The 12,050-nt window shown below is 45.2% G+C and overlaps 1 protein-coding gene across 8 annotated transcripts in view; it reads left to right on the top strand.

The window, feature by feature from the left end:
* The window catches only part of TMEM232 (transmembrane protein 232), a 133,805-nt gene that overhangs the window by 52,940 nt on the left and 68,815 nt on the right, over positions 1–12,050 (top strand). The window lies entirely within an intron of this gene.

Raw genomic sequence — 12,050 nt, 5'->3', positions numbered from 1 at the left:
AAGAAGAGAGAAAAATCTGTCTGATACAGAGGGCAGCACTAAGACTGAAAAAGGCCTTCACAGTTACCTTTTTCTCAGATGTAGTTGGAAGTAGGAACTGAAGGTGGCCAACCAGAGCACCTAAGCCACAGAGGAAGGCAGCTGTCAGGCAGCTCTTTATCATATAGAAGTGGAGCTGAGGATACCTAAATGGCAACCACTTCTTCTTGCAAGCCTCCTCCATCTTCCTCAAGACAGTGCTTCAGAGCCTCACGCCACTGCATGCTCCCTGTTGCTGGGGACCACTAAGCCCTGCAGGAATGGGACTTCTTTTCTGCAATGCAAGGCAATTACATGCATTTTTATTTTTATTTGGGGGGACTTTTTTTTTTTAAAGTACTTCAGTAAAACCAAAGATTACCAAATGATTTAGTAATCAGTTAAAATCTCCTTATTTCTAGCTGGTCACCAGATTCAGTGCAACTCTGCCGTATAGATCACCTGGCCTGACTGCACAACTTCAGTCCAATATGCTACTTAGTAGAAAGAGCCTTGATAAGGGGCACTGATAACACTGGGAAGACTCAGAGAAAAGTTGGTCTAGATCTTTGGCCCAGCCCAAGTCCCTTTTGTGTTGCTCCAGCTATCACGAGCCAATAAAATAGTCCTCAGAAACTGTTCCTGCCAGCGTAAGTTAGATGCAGCTCTGTGTTGCTCTAACCTTCATGAAGACCGAACCAGCCCCTGGCTGCCCCCAGAATTGGGTTATGAGGTGGAAAACACCTTTTGCACCCTACCCACTCCAGCTGCACAGAGCTCTCTATGTTTAGAGCATCTTGTCTCTATGGAACTTTTTGGTTCTTTTTGTTGCTAAACCTGGCAGATACAATGCAATATAATAGATTAACACAATGTAATACATGCCAGTAAAGTGCGTTAGAATCACCTAGAAACAGTAATTTCAAAAGATGTGTAGCATCAGCATAAAAGTCTTTTGCAGCAGCGGTCAGTGCGACTGGCACAAGGGCTGCCTGAGCTGCTCCTGAGCCAGGCGCACTGGCCGCTGCAGAAGTCACGGAGGTCACGGAAAGTCACGGAATCTATGACTTCTGTGACCTCTGTGACAAATTTGCAAAACCATGCTCGGAAGTGTCCCTAGCCTCTGTTTGCCAGAAGCTGGGAATGGGTGCAGGGATGGATCACTTGATGATTACCTGTTCTGTTCAGTCCCTCTGAAGCACCTGGCATTGGCCACTGTTGGAAGACAGGATACCGGGCTAGATGGACCATTGATCCCAGTATGGCAATTCTTATGCTCTTAAATTGAGAGGATAGCATTCTCTAGGATCCTTTGCTTCATCTCTGAGCGGCATGCAACCTGTTATTGTTTTTGTTGTGAATTATGGGAAGCTACATGGGTTTACATTTTAAAAAAATCCCATAAATCCACTGTCTCCACCCCATTCTTCTTGTTTGTACTGGTTCACGCCATTTTCCAATTGTTATGGGCCAGCATGATCCCAACAATGTTCTGTACTATTACGGTGACAACCGTGACTATGGCCAGGCTGCTTGGGCTGTATTACAATACTCGGGGTTGGACAGATTCAGCACTGGACTTCGCCTGTTGCACCACTGAGCAGATGATGCTGAAGCAGGAGAATATTCTATGGCAGCAGCAGCTCCTCCAGCAGCAGGAAGATACTCTGCAGCAGTGGCAGCAGGCTGAGGCAGAACACCAGAAAGATGCTGAGCTGTTGAAACAAGAGGATGGATTCCTAGATCACCTATACAGCATACAGTGCCATTTATGGGCCTGGGAAATTAGGTTGGATTGGTGGGAGAGGACAGTCTGCAGGGCTGGGATGAGCAGTGGTAGCAGCAAGAGAATTTCAGGATAGGGAGGACTACCTTTGAGAGCTGTGCAGAACTGTTCCTGGAGCTTCAGTGGCAGCGTACCAACATGCAGTGCCCCATACTCATGGAGAAATGGGTCGCCATTGGCATCTGGGAAGCTGGACATTCCAGAATGTTATTGGTCTGCAGCCAACCAGTTGAGCATGAGGAGACCAACTGTTGAGGCCATTCTCATGCAGGTCTGCTATGCCATTGGTGAAGTGCTGTGTAACCAGGGCATGAAGCTGTGTAATGCTCAGAAGAGTGATGGCTTTGCATGCATGGGGTCCCAAACTGTATAGGTGCACCCCCCCCCCCATCCCCTGCCAGAGCACAGAATTTATAAACAGACATATTTCTCCAAGGTGCTTCAAAGACTGGTGGACCACTGCAACAGGTTTACAGGCATAAATGCAGAATGATCTGGGAGGATCCATGATGCTAGGATCTTTTGGAACTCAGTAGTATTTAACTTAATGGAGAGAGGCTCCCAGGACCACTGTGAACATTGATGATGTGGAAGTTGGTTTGGTTATTCTGGGAGACCTGGCTTATCCCCTGATGCTCTGGCTAATGAAGCTATATAGAGGCTGCTTGGACAGAAGGAAAGAACATTTTAACTATTGTCTCAGTAGTTGCAGAATGGTAGTCAAGTGTGCATTGGCTGTTGAAAGGCAGAAGGCACTGTTTAGGGAATAGGTCTGAAGCAGCAGAATTTTTTTTCCCAACCATTGTAACTGCATGTTGTGTTTTGCACAATATTTGTGAGAGTAAAGAGGAAAGCCTGAAGGGTAGGTAGGAGGCTGAAGAACAGAGACTTGCTCGGAGGTTTGAGCAGCCAGCAAGGTATCCCAAAGAACACAAACAGCTGGGGGAATGCTGGAAGGGATGCCTGTTTGTGTTTTGAGTCCCCTGGCTGAACATGTTAGCCCATGGAGGTGGTACTGGGATGCAGACATTGCAAGCACTGGAGTATTTAGTGTTCCCTATGTGCTTTTGTAGAAACCATGCGTTATTTCATTGTTAGTTAAATGATTTTCTGTGTAACTGCAATGACGACTCATAATGGATGTTCTGTGAAGAGTTTTTATTACAAAACAATAAAAAAATCAATAATAAAGTTTTAATGAAACCAATGGAAAAGTAATATCTTTGTAGTTGGAAATATATTTAACTAACCAATCTATAAAATAACCAGCTATACACAAACCTTTAATGAATGCAACAGTAAGAACATTTGAAGTACATCAAATGGGGGAGTGGAGGAGAGGGAGAGGCATAAAGTTACAGGCCAGCAAACACCGGGCCTTCAGAACTTCTTGTCTGCATGGGTTCTGGATTAAGTGCTGCAGCTCAAAATTATCAGTGGTGTTGCAGGGCTTGCTGTGGGGATACAGTGGTTTGGGGTTGCTGCTGGTCCCAGTAGCCAGCATTGTCCAGGGGCTGAAGGACATGGCTGGATTCCAAATTATGGGACTGCAGGGCCTGCTGGCCTAGCAGCAGCATGTTTTGCAGGAAGATGTTCTAGCTCAAGATTGTATCCATGAGCTGTCTCTGCATCTCTGTCTTTTTCCATGCTCTCCTTTGCCATGGTGATGCTGTCGTTAGCCACAACCACTCTTTCCCTGAGCACTGAGACACTGTCCTTGGCCACTGTCATGATCTCCTGGGAGAGGTGCATTTCTTTCTCCCATTGGGTCCTCACCTACTGGCTCCGCCTCTCAGTCAGCCTGGTTTTCCTGTGTGACTGAGCCAAGAGTTCTGCAAACATGTTGTGAGTCTTCATTTTTCTTCACCTCAGGCTGGCTAGTCTGTCAGCAGTAGATAGAGGCCCTGTTCTTGATTGTTTGGCTGTTGCAGGTGCTGTGACTATGGGAGTAGGGGAAAAATAACCCAGTCACTTGTTCATATCCCAGGCAAGTCATGAGAGCTTTTTTAAAAAGTATGTATACGTGATTTTACCCCCTGAGACTCTTCTCATTCTTTGTCAGAAACTCAGAGATAAGTGGCCTGCGTGTACAGAGGGTGCCTGGTCCATTTGGATTTCTGTATATTGTATCTGCTTTCACGCTGGTAGGGATGGGGTGGTCAGAGCTATGTTTCCAGGTTGCTTTTTCAGTTTTGTTTGAGCACTGGAGGCCCTCCTGTGGTGTTGGAGGTATAAAGAGGAGGTTGGGGAGGGGGTGTTGTTGGGGGCGAGCTAGATAGCAATCTCTTCTACATCCCCTTTAGGCTATCCTCCTGACTTGATGTTGTTAGGCTGAGGCAGGTGACGAGGAGGTTGAGAATGGCCTTTTTCAAAAAGGCAAAGGGCGGACCAGTGATAGAGGCTGTAAAGCTATTCACCAGGATAGTTCCCCAGAAGTGCTGCAGGATTGGAAGGGGCTTGCAAGCTATACTCAGACCATGGGCACGCAACTATTCTCTATAATATGCGAAAGAAAACCGAGCAATTTCTCAGTCTTAATTTCTGCTGCATCTCCCTGGCAGACATGGAGTAAGTGCAGAGAAAAGAAGAGAGGGTTCTGACATGATTTTATAGGGTATTTGTACCTCAGCAGGGAGCAGTATTGTTTGTGCCTTGTCCAGGCATCCAATGTTCAGTTGTGTCTACTGTAAACTACAAGAACTAAGCAAATTTCCTGTAAGCAGGGTCTCAATACACTGTTGAATTTTGCACTAATGAATGCTTTTCATTATTTGAACCTGCTGCAAGAGGGTGGGTGGAGAGGGGGAGGAATTCACACTCTGATTGTACTCTGCTGGCAAGTGCCATTTTGAAACAGCAAAAGACAGAGAGATGGAGGCTCTTAGCTCACAGCTACCAACAATAATATTAAATGGTAAAGATAGGTACTTACATGCCAAAGTTTCCTTCCAAAGAATCTGACTCTTTTGGTCCCGGCCTGGGTTTCCAACTGGGACTCTGGCTCAGTCAATGCAGGGAAGGAATCAGAGTCCATTGCAGCAGGGCAGGACTGAGTTTAGCTTTCCAGCTTGCTGTTGTCAGGGTGCTGAGTAGGCAGGCCACGCATCTGGTCTTAAACTGGACAGTCCTGCTTTTCTAGGGTTTGTCCCCTGTCCAGTACTGAGACAAGATCAGATGTGGTTTAATCTGATATTGGACAGGGGATACCATTTTGAAGAACGTGCAAGGTCACTTCTACCCACTCAGCCCATATCCCCAATGTCACCCACTCATGGCAGGTAATAGCCTTGACTGATGGGTAATAGCACAGAAGCTGGCCAAGGAGAACATTCAAGATCACCAAAGAAGAAGGTATCTGGGACAATGGGGTCTTTCGAACACTGGGTTGAGAAAGAACACTGACCAACAAAAATAGGGATGGAGCAGTGCTTTGCAGGAGCCCTGGCCAATGAGTGCAAGGCAGGGTGGAACTCTGGAGTATGTCCAATAGTGTGTTTTGGGGGCTGTACCTAGTGGTAGCAGTGGCCAGTGGGTGACAAGTGTGTGGTGGCTATGGAGCAAGCAGCTTGGCATGCAGTACCGGGAGCTGTTGGCTGGAGGTGGAGAGAGACTCGGATCAGGGATACAGAAGAATGCACTCTTAAAAATGGTGTCACCTGTGCAGCATGACCTTGTGTCTGTGTAAGGTCAGACACAATGGAGATGAGGTCACATCAGTGAGGGTGGGACATGGTGTCACTGGAAGTACCAGAACACCCAGTATTCCGGGAATGAGTGAGTGACCACCCTAGTCCTGAGTCCCAAAAAGATCCCATCTCTCAGTGGGGCAGCTTTTCTCCAGCATCCTTTCGGTCATTCCCCGATGGGTCGAGCCAATTGGCCTCAGTGTGGGAGAGGGGAGAGTGTGGGCAGTAAGCTCCTAATAGTGCCTGGGATGAGTCATACTGTAATTGTGTAAAATCCTGTCCAGTGCATCAAAAAAATCTTCCTCTGGATTTTCTTTTTATCTCTCATTTCAATGTACTTTCTCCTGAGCTGCTTGTTCTTTATTCAAAACTGGTTGGCAACCTGGTCATGACCCCTTGCAGACATCTGCTTTGCAAAGTCCACAGAATGGTCCTTTAGTCCTGTGGCTGGCCACAAGAGCTTCCTGAACCAATGCTTCTCCTAGATGACAATGAGATCTGGGGTCTCAGCATGGCTCCCCACAGCTGCAGGCGGCATGTTGTGGGCCTTCTGGACTGCAATACCAGTTGTATTGCCAGAAAGATACACTGGGATCCAGAAGCAAATGGGCAAAATCTGGCTCTGTGCCATGTTTTAAAGGGGGGAAGGCCATCTTGGGAACTTGATCAATGCAGTAAGAAGACAGGTCAGTAACGCTCAACCTGCAAAACCGTTGGAAGCATGCAAAAAGTGGTGCACAACAACTGCATGCACATGAACAAAAGACTGAACTAATACAATTAGAATCAAACCTAGTACACTTTGCAAGAGTTCCCAATAAATGCAGAGGTAGTGCACAGTGATGAGTTGTGTCATGTGTATATGTGTGTTCTCAACCTGGATTAACTCATTTGATCTGGTGTAAATCCCCTATGTAGACCAAGATGTGGACAGTAATTGATCCTGGAATAATTTTAAATTTCTTCTTAAGATCAGTGTCTCTGCTAATACTTTTAAATCCCTTTTTCTTTGCATATATGGAATAGAGACTTCTGGCCTCTTTCTGTGTAAGGGCATTTTCTTTCCTGGACAGCCTTAGATCACCACTAACATTGTCTTTTCAATCAGTGTTGCTATGATAGAGATATGAAGATATGTGCTATAACACTATTCATACTTAGGTGATTCAAAGAATGGTTTTATAAAAATCTTCACAATAAACAATGTAACAGTTACAAATGAAATTATATCAAGTGTAAACTCAACTGTGGCTCACTTTCCCCCTATTTTACCCTTATGCTGCCAGGAATAAAGCCTCTCCCTCCTTGGTATTTATACTTTTCAAACATTTGTAGCCTCTTAATATATTCTCCCCCACCCCACCCCTCTTTAACTGTTGCTCAGCCAATCTGTACTGTACTTACATATTTAGGTCTTTTAATCTCTCTCAAAAGTCAGTTCCTCAGGGCCCTGATCATTTGTGATTCTTTTCTGAAATCCCTCCAGTTTTTCATATCTTTGATAGTGAGTGAGGTGTCCAGAACTGAAGGCAATATTCCATGTGCACTCATATCAGAAACATGTAGAAAGGATCTATATAATCTCTGCTCCATAATGTGATGTGACTATGTATGCAACTCACGTTTTAAATAGCTTTTTTTTTTTTTGCTACCATGTTGCATTGCAAACTCATGTTTAATTTGCTATTCACTATCACATTTTGGAAAGGAATAATGCTGAAAGTGACCAAGTTTCTGCCTTGCATTAAATATCTGTGTTTAAGATTATTTTCCCCTCAATATATTTGCTTGCATTTTACAAGGTGAGTCATTTGGTTATTTTTCTGACCAAGTTACTAACCTCTTTGCATGCCTTTGTATTTGTGTCCTTACTGATCTTTACTCCTTCTTTTAGATCACTTAATGAAGATACTGAACAAAACTTGACATAAATATTGATTTTTCTGCAGCTCAGCATCTCCCACAATTCTGAGACATATGGACTATTCTTCTTTCTGCAGCTTTGGGAGGCAGTTCAAAGCTGTAGTACAGCTCATGCTAGCCAGCCACATTCCCTTCTCAGGCCTGCTGCCAGATCTTCTGCCTCCACAGCAGCAAACTGGCAGTTCAGTTCTCTTTGCCAGCTTATTACTTTATCCATATTTTCAGGCAGTAGTCAGCAGCCTTTCTCCTCCAGCTCCTGGACTGGGTATGGAGCAGTCAGGTGGTCTCTGCCACATCAGGTGGTCTCAGCCATCCCAGCACTGCAGCCCCTCACCGTCAGACTCTTTTACTCCTTTTCAAGCATAGCAGAGCTGTCTCACAAGCACAGAGTTAAATTCAAGTGGTGGTGTATCTGCAAGGAAGCTATTATAAACTCTTCGGAGGGCAAATTGTGCCCTGCCTGTTCTCAGCCAACAGACTCTGGTACTGCTAGGGCACAGGAATGTTGGGTCCACACCCTTGCCCCAAGAAGCTGTGACTCCAAAACAGAAAAGTCTGATTTGGAGACGCAGACCAACCAGAGTGAGGACTTGGAGATGCCAAGGACAAGGAGGACTTCATCTGATCCAGGACAGAACAAGACCTAAAAGAACACCCCCCCACACACACTCCTACATGGGTCATACATTCATTAAGGAGAGAAACAGCACTCACACTCAGCTCCCCTTCTTCCCAAATTGAATCAGGGAACTCTGGCAATGAAACCCTATTCCCCAGGCAGGGAGAGTGCAACCCTGAGGGGGAGGACAGTGAGAGAGAGATCCAGAGGGCTCAAGGCACTGTATAAAACAAACTGCAAAAGAGCATGTCCTAGAAACAGCTGGGTGGCAACCACTGAAAAGTTGGCCAAAAAAAGGCTAAAAAATTCAAAAAGAGCAAAAAAGGGAAAGAAAAGGTATATCAAAAGATAACATATAGCAGGTATTCATCCTCTGCCTCAAACACCTCCTCTTTTACTGAGGAAGGGGACCTCTCAGATTGAAGCTCTGAGCAGAACATGTGGGGGGGATAGGGGAAAAGGTTTTGGCCCTCTGAAGCATTTGAAGCCATGTGCAAAAAGGTCACATCCACAATCCAGATCCAACCTAAATAGGTGCTAGAAGATAGGTATCCCTTTAGGCTTGTCCTTGAAATCCTCTTCTGAGACAGCAGTCCCACTGCATTCATACTTCAAGGATGTGATCAGAGAGGAATGGGAAACCCCTAATAAGGCACACACATAAGCAGGTATACACTTAGGTATTACAAATTGGAAGAGCCCAAAAAAAATGCCATTATATATACCAAAGGTCAGTGCTGCAGTGGCATCTCAGGTAAAATATATAGTAACCCCATACAAAGGGGACTGGGGATTTCTTTCCCAAAGATCCAACTGATATAAAGGTGAAAGACATCCTAAAGAAGGAACTTTGAGGCTTCTTTCACCACCGTTGGAGCATCTCTGGCAGCTACATGCTTTGCAAGAGCCACTGTGTGCTGGCTGGATGTCTTTAGTGCTATGAAAGACCATCCTGACTTCCGGTCTACTCTTATGAAAATTTCCCTAGCAACAGCTTTTGTGGATGCGTAAATGGATGTAATGAGATTTTCAGCCAGGGGCATGGCATCCAGCTCAGCAACCAGATACTACATCTGGCTCCACAGCTGGAAGGTTGACATTCACTCCAAAAAGTCCTGTGCTCATCTAAATTCACAGGCTCTCTTTTCTCTGGGGAAGAACTAGACAAAATAGTGGCAGAAAGCTCTGCCAAACCAAAACAATCCCTCCTCTCAGTGCTCTAAAGAGGAACTACAAACCTAGCAACAAAGATTGTCAGTCCTCCCAAATAAAGATACCAGAGGAAAGGCAGCAGGTATATATGGGGAAAACCCTGGAACGGGATTGGGTGGCAAATCCAGAGGTGGTCCACTGCCTCTAAGAGCCCAGTACAACAACAAACAACATATCTCCACCCAAACCTGAATCTGCAAGGCAGAATTCTCCACATCTCAGAATAATGGTTTTGATTGACCACAGAAGTGGGTGAGAGAGGTGGCATGTTGCAGATACTCCTCGAACTAAAGCCCCACCTTATCCCTTCTTCATCCAGTCCCCCATCTCAAAACAACAGCTCACTACTCATACCCATTACTCCAATTTAGCTTTTCATCAGCCCCCAGGGTCTTCACCAAGATGCCTGTGGTAATAATAGCCAGACCTTAGGTCTCAGGGCACTCACCTGATCCCTTTCTAGATTACATCTTGATTAGAGCTCCCACCCAAGCAGTGGCACTCAGTGCCACAGTCTGGATGCTGAATCTGCTTCAAGCATATGGATTTGTGATAAACACCAAGAAGAGTTCCTGGATTCCCTCCACAAAAATAGTTCACATGGGAGTGGAAATAGAAACTTATGCACAGAGATCTACAAATCACTGGACAAATACCACGAGATCCAGAACCTGATATCCATGTTTCTAAATTATGCAAGTCCGACCATGAGATACTGGATCCACGCCAGGTGCTGAACTCTGTAATATGGTGGACAGTCCCACAGAATGTCTGCAAGGGACTTCCCACATGCCTTCCAGATCCACAGATATTCACAACTGATGCCAGCCTGCCAGGATGGGGGGGTGCATCTGAGGAACAGGACAGTGTAGGGCACCTGGAATCCCAGGGAAAGGAATAAGAACATCAATCTATTGGAGTGCAGAGCTGTCAAGCTAACTCTACAGAAGTTCCAGAACTACCTAAAGAGGAAACGTTCTCATCCAGCTGAAAAAAACAACCACTGTGGTGTGTATGAACAATAAAGGGGAAACCAGGAGTGTAACTCTGCATGCAAAATTGGTGGAGATAATGGAATGGGCAGAGAGGACTCTTCTTTCCATAAAAGCAATACGCATAAAGGACAGCTGAACTAAAAGGCAGTCCGGCTCAGCAGATGCACCGTCAACAGCTCAGAATGGTGCCTGAATCAGAAAATTTTCTCTCTGATTTTGCAGTATTTCAGCAGGGAAGTAGACCCCAACTCCCTGGGGATAGATGCTCTTTTGCACAGATGGCCACAAGACCTGCTATTCACATCCCCACCTTTTCACTTCTAGGAAAGGTGATCCAGAAGATAAAGCAAGAAGCAGCAAAGGTGATAATGCTAGCTCTGCACTGGCCAAGGAGGCCAAGGTTCTCCGATCTGATAGAACTGAAGTTAGAACCACCATTGCAGCTACCAGCGAGACCAGACATCCTTTACCAAAGTTCAATCCTTCATCAAGACCCAGACCATCTACAACTGACAGCCTGGCTTTTGAGAGGGAAGTGTTAGCCGTACTTCCAAAGTGCTTGGAACTCTATTCTTCTCCTCCAGGCAAGCTTCAACACTAAAGGCTATCTGGACTAGGTTTAGCTTGTGGTGTTGAACACAACAAAAATCCCAAGGATCCTGGTATCCCAGTTATCCTGGGCTTTCTTCAGGAAGCTGATGAAAAAGGACTTTAGCCCAACACAACAGTGCACCAGGTGTCAGTTATAAGTAACAACCTATTCTCGGGATCCTCTGATTCCTTGACAGAGAGCCCTCAATTATCTAGATTTCTCTGAGTAGTGAGACTGGCTAAACTTGCAGTTAGATAATGATGCATCCTTTTGAGCCACTGAAATTAATATCTCTTCTACCTATCCATCAAAACCTGTTTTCTGGTAGCCATCATGTCTGCTAGATTAGTTTCTGAACTAGCAGCTTTATCCGCACAGGGTCCCCACTGTGTGTTCCATGATGACAAGGCGGTGTTAAGAACCCCAGAATCATTCTTATCTAAGGTGAATTTGTCATCCCATGCCTCAGAGGAAATCGTTCTCCTTTCATTCTGTCCAAAGCCATGGCATCCAACAGAAAAGATGTGGCACTCAGGTGTTCAAGGAGCACTAAAGATCTATACGAAGCACACCAAAATAGACAAGAAGATCGGGCTCCTTGTTTGCCTCCTTTCATCCAGAGTACCAAGAACTCAAGATATCCAAGCGGTCACTAGCTAGATGGATCAAGCTATGCTTCATAGAAGCATACAAGATGTCAAGTACTCTTGTTCCATATGGAATCAAGGTACACTTCACAAGGTCTATGGTGATTTCTTGGGCAGAAAGAGCTTGTGCTTTCCCTGCAGAGATCTGCAGGGCAACAACATGGTGATCAGTTAACACCTTTATTAGGCATTTTAAAATGGACTTTCTGTCCTCCGTAGAAGCCTTCTTTGTCAGTAAGGCGCTGCAAGCAGTGGTCTGTAATAGCATTGCTATTTTGGGCAATTAACTCAGCGTGGGCTGGGGCTAGGCATTCTGTTTTTCTAATCCCTCCCTGTTTCTGTTCACCAATCCCATACATATCATAATTGTGGGAGATACTGAGCTGCAGAATGGTAAATTTCTTACCTGATAATTTGCTTTCTGCAAGCAGCATCTCCCACAATTCTATCTGCCCTGGATGGCTTCCTAGCCAAAGGAATTTAATTTTGATAGTTAGGCTTGTAGACCACTGTACATAGTTTACTGGTTGGCACTGAAGTTATTGTTACTAATCATATTCTACAAGTTTTTA

This window comes from Mauremys mutica, chromosome 6, assembly GCF_020497125.1.
Source record: "Mauremys mutica isolate MM-2020 ecotype Southern chromosome 6, ASM2049712v1, whole genome shotgun sequence".
Lineage (NCBI taxonomy): Eukaryota > Metazoa > Chordata > Testudines > Geoemydidae > Mauremys > Mauremys mutica.
This window is presented reverse-complemented; position numbering and strand designations above follow the sequence as displayed.